The sequence below is a fragment of the Cryptomeria japonica genome, unplaced genomic scaffold, assembly GCF_030272615.1.
Source record: "Cryptomeria japonica unplaced genomic scaffold, Sugi_1.0 HiC_scaffold_280, whole genome shotgun sequence".
Lineage (NCBI taxonomy): Eukaryota > Viridiplantae > Streptophyta > Pinopsida > Cupressales > Cupressaceae > Cryptomeria > Cryptomeria japonica.
Window position 1 is genome coordinate 51,209 of NW_026729102.1, and position 12,879 is coordinate 64,087.

At 59.3% G+C, this 12,879-nt stretch overlaps 1 non-coding gene across 1 annotated transcript; it reads right to left on the minus strand.

Annotated features, from left to right (window-relative positions):
- Positions 1-3,400: 3,400 nt before the first annotated feature.
- LOC131870051 (5S ribosomal RNA) lies at positions 3,401-3,519 on the minus strand. Its single transcript, XR_009368419.1, has one exon. It is a non-coding gene; the product is annotated as a 5S ribosomal RNA (ribosomal RNA).
- Positions 3,520-12,879: the final 9,360 nt, after the last annotated feature.

Genomic DNA, 12,879 nt, shown 5'->3' on the forward strand with positions numbered 1-12,879 from the left:
CTCCGAAGTGTGCTCCAAGGTGCGGCCTGCACGAAGTCGGAGCCCGGTTTGCCCCGCGTGTGCACCTCGGGTGGGCACCTTGGTGCGCATGCCTTGCCTGGGCTGCGCACCAGGGCGGGCTCAAGATGGCACCCGCGTTCCTTTTTTTTCACTATCTTTCAAAACGGAAATTTTAAAATCTCATTTTTGTTTGCCTTTTTCTGGAAATTAGTGAAGGCAGCGCATCAAAGGTGCGCACCTCGCTGCCCACCACGGTGCGCAACGCCGGTGGGCACCCGGGAGTGCTTCGAAGTGTGCTCCAAGGTGCTGCGTGCACGTTGTCGGAGCCCGGTTTGCCCCGGGTGCGCACCTCGCGTGCACCTTCGTCGGGGTGGGCACCTTGGCTGGGTTTGCCCCGGCTGCGCTCCGAAGCGGGGTTATTGGAGCGCCGCCTCTTTTTTTGTCGGAGCGTTTGGTGGGGTTTCTCGCATTGGCTCTTCCGAGGCCCGGTTGCCACCCTGGCGCGCACGAAGTCGGAAGTAGGGTTAATTGCCCGGGTGCGCACCTTTGCCAGGGTGGGCACCTTACCTGGGCTGCGCACCAGGGCGGGCTCAAGATGGCACGCGCGTTCCGTTTTTTTCACTATCTTTCAAAACGGAAATTTTAAAATCTCCTTTTTTTTTTGCCTTTTCTGGAAATTAGTGAAGGCAGCGCATCAAAGGTGCGCACCTCGCTGCCCACCTTGGTGTGCTCTGAGGTGCGCACCCGGGAGCGCTACGAAGTGTGCTCCAAGGTGCGGCGTGCACGTTGTCGGAGCCCGGTTTGCCCCGGGTGCGCACCTCGCCTGCACCTTGGCCGGGGTGGGCACCTTGGCTGGGTTTGCCCAGGGTGCGCTCCGAAGCGGGGTTACTGGAGCGCCCCCTCTTTTTTTGTCAGAGCGTTTGGTGGGGTTTCTCGCATTGGCTCTTCCCAGGCCCGGTTGTTGGGTGCGCTCCCACCCTGGCGCGCGCGAAGTTGGAAGTTGGGTTAATTGCCCGGGCGCGCACCTTCGCCAGGGTGGGCACCTTGGTGCGCACACCTTGGCTGGGCTGCGCACCAGGGCGGGCTCAAGATGGCACCAGCATTCCCTTTTTCTCACTATCTTTCAAAACGGAAATTTTAAAATCTCGTTTTTTTTTTGCCTTTTATGGAAATTAGTGAAGGCATCGCATCAAAGGTGCGCACCTCGCTGCCCACCTTGGTGTGCTCCGAGGTGCCCACCACGGTGCGCAACGCCGGTGCGAACCCGGGAGCGCCCCGATGTGTGCTCCAAGGTGCGGCGTGCACGAAGTCGGACCCCGGTTTGCCCCGGGTGCGCACCTCGCGTGCACCTTGGTGCGCACACCTTGGCTGGGTTGCGCGGCCTGGTGGGCACCATGGTGCGCACCAAGGAGCGCTCCGAAGTGTGCTCCAAGGTGCGGCGTGCACGAAGTCGGAGCCCGGTTTGCCCCGGGTACGCACCTCGCGTGCACCTTCGCCGGGGTGGGCACCTCGGCTGGGTTGCGCGCCCTGGTGCGCACCAAGGAGCGCTCCGAAGTGTGCTCCAAGGTGCGGCGTGCACGAAGTCGGAGCCCGGTTTGCCCCGGGTGCGCACCTTCGCCGCGGTGCGCACCATGGCGTGCACGAAGTCGGAGCCCGGTTTGCCCCGGGTGCGCACCTCGCGTGCACCTTCGGCGGGGTTGCGCGCCCTGGTGGGCACCATGGTGCGCACCAAGGAGCGCTCCGAAGTGTGCTCCAAGGTGCGGCGTGCACGAAGTCGGAGCCCGGTTTGCCCCGGGTGCGCACCTCGCGTGCACCTTCGGCGGGGTTGCGCGCCCTGGTGGGCACCATGGTGCGCACCAAGGAGCGCTCCGAAGTGTGCTCCAAGGTGCGGCGTGCACGAAGTCGGAGCCCGGTTTGCCCCGGGTGCGCACCTCGCGTGCACCTTCGCCGCGGTGGGCACCATGGCGTGCACGAAGTCGGAGCCCGGTTTGCCCCGGGTGCGCACCTCGCGTGCACCTTCGCCGGGGTGGGCACCTCGGCTGGGTTGCGCGCCCTGGTGCGCACCAAGGAGCGCTCCGAAGTGTGCTCCAAGGTGCGGCGTGCACGAAGTCGGAGCCCGGTTTGCCCCGGGTGCGCACCTCGCGTGCACCTTCGCCAGGGTGGGCACCTCGGTGCGCACACCTTCTCAATGTTTTCTTGCCTTTTCTGGAAATTGGTGAAGGCAGCGCATCAAAGGTGCGCACCTCGGTGTGCTCCGAGGTGCGAACCCGAGAGCGCTCCGAGGTGCCCACGAAGTCGAAAGTCGGGTTAATTGCATTGCTTTCCCCGGGTGCGCTCCGAGGTGCGCAACATCGGCGCGCACCAAGGAGGGCTCCGAAGTGTGCTCCAAGGTGCGCACGATGGCGTGCACCTCTGGTGCGCACGATTCGGAGCTCGGTTTGACCGGGGTGCGCACACCTTGGCTGGGTTGCGCACCTTTTGTGCGCTCCAAGGTGCGCACGAAGTCGGAGCTCGGTTTGCCCCGGGTGCGCACCTTCGCCAGGGTGCGCACCTTGATGCGCACGCCTTGGCTGGGCTGCGCACCTTGGTGGGCGCCATGGTGCGCACCTTTCGTGCGCTCCAAGGTGCGCACGAAGTCGGAGCTCGGTTTGCCCCGGGTGCGCACCTTGGTGGGCGCCATGGTGCACTCCGAGGTGCCCAAGATTGGTGCGCACCAAGGAGCGCTCCGAAGTGCGCTCCAAGGTGCGCGCGAAGTCGAAAGTTGGGTTAATTGTCCGGTTTGCCTCGGGTGCGCACCTTGCGTGCACCTTCGCCAGGGTGGGCGCCTTGGTGCGCACACCTTGGCTGGGCTGCGCACACCTTGGCACCCGCATTTCCTTCATTTTAAATTTTTTTTTTTTACAATCTCTCAAGTGGGAAATTCTATAATCTCAACTTTTTTTGCCTTTTCAGGAAACTTTTGAATGGAGCGCATCATTGGTGCGCTCCGAAGTGTGCTCCAAAGCTCTCTCCAGCTGCGTGCACCTGCCCCGGCCGCGCACCCGGCCCCGCCCAGCTTCGCTCACCTGTCCCGGGCGTCTGGTGCGGAACCTTAGAGTAAGAAACATCACCGTGCACCTTGGCCAACGTGCGCGACTCGACCGAGCGCGCACTGGCCGAGGTGCACACCGATTTCACCTGGGTGCGCGCGCAGCACCTCGGGCGCACCGGGGTGCGCGCACAACGCCCGGGTTGCACCGTGGCCTGTGTGCTCGGGGCGCCTCGGGTGCGCGCTCGGTGTCGCCCCCGCGCGCGCGGTAGTGCGGGCAGCGCACCCCGGCCCGGCCCGGCCCCGACGAGAACGCAAACGGGCAAAAGGTTTATTCAAATAGCATTGCGACGCCCGGCGAAAAACTAAAAAAGGGTGCAACACCGGGACTTCCCGGGAGGTCACCCATCCCAGTACTACTCCGGCCCAAGCGCGCTTAACTGCGGAGTTCTGATGGGATCCGGTGCACTAATGTTGGTATGATCGCACCCGTTATGAGCTTGTCGCAGTGTGTACTTAGCAAACCGCGACCCACGTGCGAATCCACCCCGGCCACCCACCCCCGTCGAGGTGCACACCCTCCCTCGCGAAGTGCGCCCCGTTCGCCAAGTGTGAGCCCTGCCCGGGTGCGCGCACCTTGCTAGGGCGTCGGGTGTGCACCCGGCCCGGCCTACGTGCGTGCACCTGGAGGGGGCGTCGTGTGCGTGCAGTGTCCCGTCTGCAACGCGGTGCCCACACACCACCTCGGGCGCAACGACCTGCGCTCACATGTGGGCCGAGTGCACCTTGGTGCATGTTCGGGGCGCCTCGGGTGCACGCTCGATCTTGCCCCGGTGCACCAAGGCGCTCGGTTTGCCCCGGGTGCGCACTTGGTGCAAGGTGGGCACCCAAAATAGGGATCAAGCACCAAAACACAAGTTTCGGGATGCAAAATGGGACCCAAGGACCACAAATGCGTTCCAAGACCCATGATGGGTCCACGAGAACAAAAATGTGTTCTGAGACTTAATAAACAAATATTGGGTTTTAGGAGAAGAAACATGCTCTGATGCCCAAAACGAGAATCGACCCCGAAAAGGCCACAGGCCAAAAGTGGGATGCGAGACAAAAAAAAATGGGACCCGAGGACCAAAATTGGGTTCCCAGGTCGAAGACAGGGCAACCGGACAAGAAACGACCTCTAAGGCTCGAAATGAGTCCCGACGACTAAAACTTGACAAGAAGCACCCATCAGGCACCCAACTCGACACCCATGGGATGCCGACCCACCCGGGCTTCCACCTAGCACACCTTGGCACCCACCCACCCTCGCACCCAACCTCGCACCCAACTTAGCACCTTTGAACCCACATTGGCACTCACCCTGACCCTGGCACCTTGGAACCCACATTGGCACTCACCTTGACCCTGGCACCCACCTTTGCACTCACCTTGGGACCCACCCTGGCTCCCACCTCGGCACCCACCCAGACACCCACCTTGGTTCCTTGGCACCCACCTTGGATCCTTGGCACCCACCCCGACACCCACCTTGGCACGCAACTTGGCTACTTGCCACCCACCTTGGCTCCTTGACGCCCACCCCGACAACCACCCCGTGACCTACCCTGGCTAGGGTTGGTGCACACCCACCCTGGTGCCCACCTTGGCACCCACCCTATGACCCACCTTGGCACGCACCTTAGTACCCACCCCGTTACCCACCCTAGGACCCACCCCGTGACCCACCTTGGCCAGGGTGGGTGCACCCACCCTGGTGCCCACCTTGGCACCCACCCATCCTAGCACCCAGCCTGTGACCGGGCTTGGAACCCAACCTTGCACCCGCACCCGTCTTGGCCAGTGTGGGTGCGCACCCATCCTGGCACCCACGTTGTGACACACCCTTTAACCCACGCACCCTAGCACCCACGTTGGCACCCACCTTGGAACCCAACCTAGCAACTTGGCACCCACCCCGTGACCCACCTTGGCATCCACCATAGCAGTCGCCGACTTGGCACCCACCTCGGCACCCACCTTGACACTTGTGGACCCACCTTGCCACTCACCCTAGCATCGACCCATCCTAGCACCCACCCTGGCACCTTTGCACCCTAGCACTCACCCATCCTAGCACCTAACCTGTGACCCACCTTGACACTCACCCTCGCACCCACCTTGGAACCCAACCTAGCACCCACCCACCCTGACACCAACCCTAGCACCTACCCACCCTTGCACCCACCCTGTGACCCATCTTGGCACCCACCCATCCTACCACTCAACCTATCACCCACCTTCTCACCCACCTTGGCATCCACCTTAGCACCCACCCACACTGGCACCTTGGCACCCACCTCGGGCAAGGTGGGTGCACACCCACCCTGGCACCCAATTTAGAACCCACCGAGCATGTTACCCACCTTGGCACCCACATTGCAGCCCACCCTAGTACCCACCCTATGACCCACATTGGCATCCACACCCTAGCACCCAGGCACCTCGACACCCGCCTTGACACCCACCCTAGCACTGAACCTGTGACCCACCTTGGAACTCACCCTAGAACCCACCCACCCTGTGAACCACCTTGGCATCCACCTTAGCACCCACCCACCTTGGCACCCACTCTAGCACTCACCCATCCTAACACCCAACTTGTTACCCACCTTGGCACCCGCCCTCGCGTCCACCTTGAAACCCACCCTAGCACCCACCCACGCAGGAGCCCACCTTGGCACCCAACCTAACACCCACGCATCCTGGCACCCAACTTGTGACCCACCTTGGAACCCACCCTAGTACCCACCTTTGAACCCACTATATCACCAACCCACCTTGGCACCCACCCTATGACCCTCTTTGGAATCCACCCTAGCACGCACCCACCCTGGCACCCACCATGGAGCGCACCCTAGCACCCACCCACCTCGGCACGCACCTCAACACCCACCTTGGTGTGCGCACTGCGCCAACCTCTCAAAGACCCTATGTGGTGCGCTCCAAAGTGTACACCTTTGGTGCGCTCCAAGGTGCGCACCTTTGGTGCACACCGAGGTGCACACCAAAGTGTGCACCGAGGTGAGCACCAAAGTGCACTCCAGGGTGCACACCAAGGCGTGCACCTTTGGTGCGGTCAATGCAAACGAATTCGGAAGTTGGGGTCGATGTCCTAATCGCTGCTGCAGACTACACGTATGAGAATCGGACAAATAGCTTTATATAGGGGAGGTGTTGCGTTTGATGGGTCGACTCCCCTGGTTGTGTGCACTGCACCAACTTCAAAGACCCTGTCTTGTTTAAGAAGTCAAAAGTTGGGGTGGATGTCCTAATCATTGCTGCAGTCTACGCATGTATGAGAATCAGACAAATAGCTTATATAGGGGAGGTGTTGCATTCGGTGGGTTGACTCCCCTGGTTGTGCGCACTGCGCCAACCTCAAAGACCCCGCATAGCAGAAGAAGTCGGAAGTCGGATTTTGGTGAGCACCAAGGCGTGCACCTTTGGTGCGGTCAACGCAGACGAATTCAGAAGTTGGGGTGGATGTCCTAATCGTTGTTGCAGGCTACACATGTATGAGAATCAGACAAATAGCTTATATAGGGGAGGTGTTGGGTTTGATGGGTCAACTCCCTTGGTTGTGCGCATTACGCCAACCTCAAAGACCTTGTTTTCGTTAAGAAGTCAAAAGTTGGGGTCAATGTCCTAATGGCTCCTGCAGGCTACACATGTATGAGAATCGGACAAATAGCTTATATAGGGGAGGTGTTGGGTTTGATGGGTCGACTCCCCTGGTTGTGCGCATTACGTCAACCTCAAAGACCTTGTTTTCGTTAAGAAGTCAAAAGTTGGGGTCGATGTCCTAATTGCTCCTGTAGACTACACATGTATGAGAATCAGACAAATAGCTTATATAGGGGAGGTGTTGGGTTTGATGGGTTGACTCCCCTAGTTGTTCGCATTACACCAACCTCAAAGACCTTGTTTTCGTTTAGAAGCCGAAAGTTGGGGTCGATGTCCTAATTGCTCCTGCAGGCTACGCATGTATGAGAATCAGACAAATAGCTTATATAGGGGAGGTGTTGGGTTTGATGGGTCGACTCCCCTGGTTGTGCGCATTGCGCCAACCTCAAAGACCCTGCATTGCGGATGAAGTCGAAAGTCAGAGTTTGGTGTGCTACAAGGTGTGGTCGAAGGTGCTCACCTAGGTGTGCACCTTTGGAGCACAGGAAAAGTGCCCTCCAAAAGTGCGCACCTTTGGAGTGCACAAAAGTGCCCTCCAAAAGTGCGCACCTTTGGAGCGCAGAAAAGTGCCCTCCAAAAAGTGCCCTCCAAAAGTGCGCACCTTTGGAGCGCAGAAAAGTGCCCTCCAAAAAGTGCCCTCCAAAAGTGCGCACCTTTGGAGCGCAGAAAAGTGCCCTCCAAAAAGTGCCCTCCAAAAGTGCGCACCTTTGGAGCGCAGAAAAGTGCCCTCCAAAAAGTGCCCTCCAAAAGTGCGCACCTTTGGAGCGCAGAAAAGTGCCCTCCAAAAAGTGCCCTCCAAAAGTGCGCACCTTTGGAGCGCAGAAAAGTGCCCTCCAAAAAGTGCCCTCCAAAAGTGCGCACCTTTGGAGCGCAGAAAAGTGCCCTCCAAAAAGTGCCCTCCAAAAGTGCGCACCTTTGGAGCGCAGAAAAGTGCCCTCCAAAAAGTGCCCTCCAAAAGTGCGCACCTTTGGAGCGCAGAAAAGTGCCCTCCAAAAAGTGCCCTCCAAAAGTGCGCACCTTTGGAGCGCAGAAAAGTGCCCTCCAAAAGTGCGCACCTTTGGAGCGCACAAAAGTGCCCTCCAAAAGTGCGCACTTTTGGTGCGCACCAAGGCGCTGGTTCGGTCGTTGCAGGCGAGTTCGGAAGTTGGGGTCGATGTCCTGAGCGGAGGTGCAAACTACACAGGTGTCGGAATCGGACAAATAGCTTATATAGGGGAGGTGTATGCTTCGATGGGTCGACTCCCCAGGTTGAGCGCACCGCGCCAACCTCAAAGACCCTACGGTATGGATGAAGTCGGAAGTTGGGTCCGATGACCGATTCGATTAGTAGGTATGCTCATGAGGTCGGAATTTGGGTCCGATGACCTGCCATGTGCAGGAAGGCGAATGTTGACACTGTGCGTTGCAAGGTGCACACCAAGGCGCTGGTGCGGTCTTTTTAGTCGAGTTCGGAAGTTGGGGTCGATGTCCTGATCGGAGGTGCAAGCTACACAGGTGTGGGAATCGGACAAATAGCTTATATAGGGGAGGTGTATGCTTCGTTGGGTCGACTCCCCGGGTTGAGCGCACCGCGCCAACCTCAAAGACCCTACGGTATGGATGAAGTCGGAAGTTGGGTCCGATGACCGATTCGATATGTAGGCATACTCGCGAGGTCGGAATTTGGGTCCGATGACCTGCCACGTGCAGGAAGGCGAATGTTGGCACTGTGCGTTGCAAGGTGCGCACCAAGGCGCTGGTTCGGTCGTTGGAGGCGAGTTCGGAAGTTGGGGTCGATGTCTTGATCGGAGGTGCAAACTACACAGGTGTGGGAATCGGACAAATAGCTTATATAGGGGAGGTGTATGCTTCGTTGGGTCGACTCCCCGGGTTGAGCGCACCGCGCCAACCTCAAAGACCCTACGGTATGGATGAAGTCGGAAGTTGGGTCCGATGACCGATTCGATATGTAGGCATACTCGCGAGGTCGGAATTTGGGTCCGATGACCTGCCATGTGCAGGAAGGCGAATGTTGGGACTGTGCGTCGCAAGGTGCGCACCAAGGCGCTGGTGCCGTCGTTGCAGTCGAGTTCGGAAGTTGGGGTCGATGTCCTGGTCAGAGGTGCAAACTACACAGGTGTGGGAATCGGACAAATAGCTTATATAGGGGAGGTGTATGCTTCGATGGGTCGACTCCCTGGGTTGAGCGCACCGCGCCAACCTCAAAGACCCTACAGTATGGATGAAGTCGGAAGTTGGGTCCGATGACCGATTCGATACGTAGGCATATTGGCGAGGTCTGAATTTGTGTCCGATGACCTGCCATGCGCAGGAAGGCGGAATTTGGGTCCGATGACCGAGTTGATGGCGTGCCATGCGCAGAAAGGCGGAATTTGGGTCCGATGACCGAGTTGATGTTGATGGCCCGCCATGCACAGGAAGGCGGAATTTGGGTCCGATGACCGATTTGAAGGCGTGCCATACGCAAAAAGGCGGAGTTTGGGTCCGATGACCGAGTTGATATTGATGGCCCGCCATGCGCAGGAAGGCGGAATTTGGGTCCGATGACCTGACATACGCATGGAGTCCGACTCGGGGGCCGATGTTCGATTCGATGACTTGCATTGTGGGTAAAGTCGGAAGTTGTGGTCTTTGACCCGATTCGATGACCAGACTTCGGCTGCTTGAGAATCGGACAAATAACTTATATAGGGGAGGTAGTGTTCTCGAGCATCCTCCCCCCGTGCCCATTTATGTCGATTGATGCTGGTGCTCGACTGGTTGGAGCGCTCGGATGCAAAAATCTTGCACCAGGATTTATCGATTGTGATGGACACGGCAAGTCTCCTGATTGCTATGCAGGAGCTCATCGTGAATCTCTATGCGGCCTTGGTATGGACTCGACCTGCGGAATGGTTCGGCAATGGTAGTCGCTCCAACACGTCCTTGCAATGGCCACAGAGGTGATTCGACTAGAGCTCCAGTCTAGCTTTTGGGTTGCTTGGCGGACTGGTATAGCCGCGATCGAGTTCCGGCCATGAACGTTTTAGATAGCTCTTGGGCTTTCTGGGACGGAAGTCGGAAGTTTGGGCTGTTGTCCGATTTGATGACCATTCTTCGGATGTGTGAGAATCGGACAAATAACTTATATAGGGGACTGTGTTGTCTCACGCAGCCCCCTCCGTGCCCCTCTATCTCGACCGATGTTGGTGCTTGAAAGGGTTGGGATCGCTCGGATTTATAAACGTGCACCACCATTTGTCGAGTGTGAGGGACGCGGCAGGTCTCCTAAATGCTATGCGGGCGCTCTCTGAGAATCTCTATCCGGCCTCGACACAGACTAGTCTTGCTGAATGGTTTGGCACTGGTAGTCGATCCAACACGTCGTTGTTGTGGCCGCCTAGGCGATTCGATTCGAGCCCCCGTCTAGCTTTTGGGTTGCTTGGCGGATTTTGCCCTATCCGCAAGTGAGCTCGGTCCCTAAACGTTCGAGAAACCCGATTGCTATGCGCCGACTCTCTTTCTTGCGAGCCTCCATCTAGCTTTTGGGTCTCTACGGAACGGAAGTCGGAATCTGGGACCGTTGTTTGATTCGACGAGGCAGACTACGGTTGTGCGAGAATCGGACAAATAACTTATATAGGGGAGGTGTTGACTGGAGCATTCTCCCCCGTGCCCCTCTAACTCGACCAATGCTGGCGCTCGAACGGTGGTAGCGCTCGGATTTTCATTGAGCGCCAGCATTGGTCGATTTAGAGGGGCATGCGAGATTCCCGAATGCTATGCGAGGGCTCTAACGGAAATGTCTATTGGTTTCGGTATGGATGCAATTGCGAGTGGTTCGGCAAAGGTAGTCGTTCCGATGCGTCCATGTCGTGGCCAAATCGATAATTCGATTTGAGCCCTCGTATAGCATTTGGGTCTCTCGATGTGATTCCGCATTCCAGTCCCTTTGGGCACTGCTTGAGCCGCATCCCAGGGGGTTCCCTTCCCAATAATCTGCCTCGCAACCCGATTGCTATGCGGTGAGGCTCCTCGGCCGCCTCGGAACTATCTGTGTATCAGACGCATCGCGGGATAAGGGGTTGGCAACGGTAGTCGCCCCAAGCGCGTCCGATGCTTGGACCATTCCGAGGCGGCCCTGAAGCCTCTTCCGTCTAGCCGTTGGGTCCTTCTCGCCGCATCCCTCGCCTCGCACCCCGATTGCTATGCGGTGAGGCTCCTCGGCCGCCTCGGAACTATCTGTGTATCGGACGCGTCGCGGGATAAGGGGTTGTCACTGGTAGTCGCCCCAAGCGCGTCCGATGCTTGGACCATTCCGAGGCGGCCCTGAAGCCTCTTCCGTCTAGCCGTTGGGTCCTTCTCGCCGCATCCCTCGCCTTGCACCCCGATTGCTATGCGGTGAGGCTCCTCGGCCGCCTCGGAACTATCTGTGTATCGGACGCGTCGCGGGATAAGGGGTTGTCACTGGTAGTCGCCCCAAGCGCGTCCGATGCTTGGACCATTCCGAGGCGGCCCTGAAGCCTCTTCCGTCTAGCCGTTGGGTCCTTCTCGCCGCATCCCTCGCCTCGCACCCCGATTGCTATGCGGTGAGGCTCCTCGGCCGCCTCGGAACTATCTGTGTATCGGACGCGTCGCGGGATAAGGGGTTGTCATTGGTAGTCGCCCCAAGCGCGTCCGATGCTTGGACCATTCCGAGGCGGCCCTGAAGCCTCTTCCGTCTAGCCGTTGGGTCCTTCTCGCCGCATCCCTCGCCTCGCACCCCGATTGCTATGCGGTGAGGCTCCTCGGCCGCCTCGGAACTATCTGTGTATCGGACGCGTCGCGGGATAAGGGGTTGTCACTGGTAGTCGCCCCAAGCGCGTCCGATGCTTGGACCATTCCGAGGCGGCCCTGAAGCCTCTTCCGTCTAGCCGTTGGGTCCTTCTCGCCGCATCCCTCGCCTCGCACCCCGATTGCTATGCGGTGAGGCTCCTCGGCCGCCTCGGAACTATCTGTGTATCGGACGCGTCGCGGGATAAGGGGTTGTCACTGGTAGTCGCCCCAAGCGCGTTCGATGCTTGGACCATTCCGAGGCGGCCCTGAAGCCTCTTCCGTCTAGCCGTTGGGTCCTTCTCGCCGCATCCCTCGCCTCGCACCCCGATTGCTATGCGGTGAGGCTCCTCGGCCGCCTTGGAACTATCTGTGTATCGGACGCGTCGCGGGATAAGGGGTTGTCACTGGTAGTCGCCCCAAGCGCGTCCGATGCTTGGACCATTCCGAGGCGGACCCGAAGCCTCTTCCGTCTAGCCGTTGGGTCCTTCTCGCCGCATCCTTCGCCTCGCACCCCGATTGCTATGCGGTGAGGCTCCTCGGCCGCCTCGGAACTATCTGTGTATCGGACGCGTCGCGGGATAAGGGGTTGTCACTGGTAGTCGCCCCAAGCGCGTCCGATGCTTGGACCATTCCGAGGCGGACCCGAAGCCTCTTCCGTCTAGCCGTTGGGTCCTTCTCGCCGCATCCCTCGCCTCGCACCCCGATTGCTATGCGGTGAGGCTCCTCGGCCGCCTTGGAACTATCTGTGTATCGGACGCGTCGCGGGATAAGGGGTTGTCACTGGTAGTCGCCCCAAGCGCGTCCGATGCTTGGACCATTCCGAGGCGGACCCGAAGCCTCTTCCGTCTAGCCGTTGGGTCCTTCTCGCCGCATCCCTCGCCTCGCACCCCGATTGCTATGCGGTGAGGCTCCTCGGCCGCCTTGGAACTATCTGTGTATCGGACGCGTCGCGGGATAAGGGGTTGTCACTGGTAGTCGCCCCAAGCGCGTCCGATGCTTGGACCATTCCGAGGCGGACCCGAAGCCTCTTCCGTCTAGCCGTTGGGTCCTTCTCGCCGCATCCCTCGCCTCGCACCCCGATTGCTATGCGGTGAGGCTCCTCGGCCGCCTTGGAACTATCTGTGTATCGGACGCGTCGCGGGATAAGGGGTTGTCACTGGTAGTCGCCCCAAGCGCGTCCGATGCTTGGACCATTCCGAGGCGGCCCCGAAGCCTCTTCCGTGTAGCCGTTGGGTCCTTCTCGCCGCATCCCTCGCCTCGCACCCCGATTGCTATGCGGTGAGGCTCCTCGGCCGCCTTGGAACTATCTGTGTATCGGACGCGTCGCGGGA